The sequence below is a fragment of the Crocodylus porosus genome, unplaced genomic scaffold (genome assembly GCF_001723895.1).
Source record: "Crocodylus porosus isolate Cpor-Errol unplaced genomic scaffold, CroPor_comp1, whole genome shotgun sequence".
Classification (NCBI taxonomy): Eukaryota; Metazoa; Chordata; order Crocodylia; family Crocodylidae; genus Crocodylus; species Crocodylus porosus.
Window position 1 is genome coordinate 24,347,496 of NW_017728949.1, and position 1,098 is coordinate 24,348,593.

Genomic DNA, 1,098 nt, shown 5'->3' on the forward strand with positions numbered 1-1,098 from the left:
CCCCGGGGAGGATCGTCGCGCCTGCGCACTGTGCGGATCCTCCACCGAGGGCGTCGCTGTCACTGTCGTGGCGCCGCCGGGTGTTGGGACCCCGCAGGGGGCGGAGCCGGGGGCGGAGCCTGCCTTGCGCTCCCGCGCTCGCTGGGTCGGGCTGTTTTTGGTCACCGGCCCGAGGTTTGCGTAGTGCACGTCGCTAGGAAGTCGGGCTCTCGTGTCGGGGTCGGGTCCGTCAGCCTGTCAGCCTCCGGCTGTGTTACTCTGCGGGCCGTGGTGCAGTGCTGCACTCTCAGGCTCCCCTTGTCCCTGTCCCAGAGGTCTGCGCCTTTGGCACACCCCTGTGTGGGTCAAACCAGGGGGGGGTTGATTTAAATCAGATTGATTTTAAATCATGATTTAAATCACTGGTCAGGATGGAAGCCTCAATTTGATCATTGTTTTCTACAAGAAGTGCATTCCTGCTTGATAGCTTTTATTCATGTGACTTCTTGAAACTGCACGTTTAGAGAAAGGTAAGGGCTTGACTCTGCCTACACAAGCTTGCAAAGAGACAAGAGGGCTGATGGGGGCGTGGAGGGTGTCAACGGGTCTGTTATCTCTTATCTATGTATACTGCTGTTAACAAGGATGCTCTCTGGAGACAAACTGTCCCTATGCTTGAACAAGGGTCTTTGTGCCCAAAAGCTTGCAGAGAACAAATTTTTTCCAACTAGTTAGTTGGTCTAATAGAAGATATCACATCTACCCAAAGAATCTCGTCTGCCTATGATCTCTGGAGACAAATCCATGATTTGAGAACTGAAACAGCATTTAATGGGATCTCCTAGACTGAGCACTGAGTCCCATTGGGTAGAGTGGTTTATTTACTAATCTTTACTAATCTATAAAGGAGCCTCTGGGAACCTCATAAAATTGGGCCCATAATATAGTCCATGGCCTGTTATGACCTATTTATATAACTTCTAAAAAGTTTACATGAGCATATTTCTCAAATAGTATATCACTGGAAGTTATAATCACTATTCCATGATGATATCTTTGAGCTTTAACATATCTTAAATTAAAACTATCTTTATATAAAGTTTATATTTTTTAAAAAGC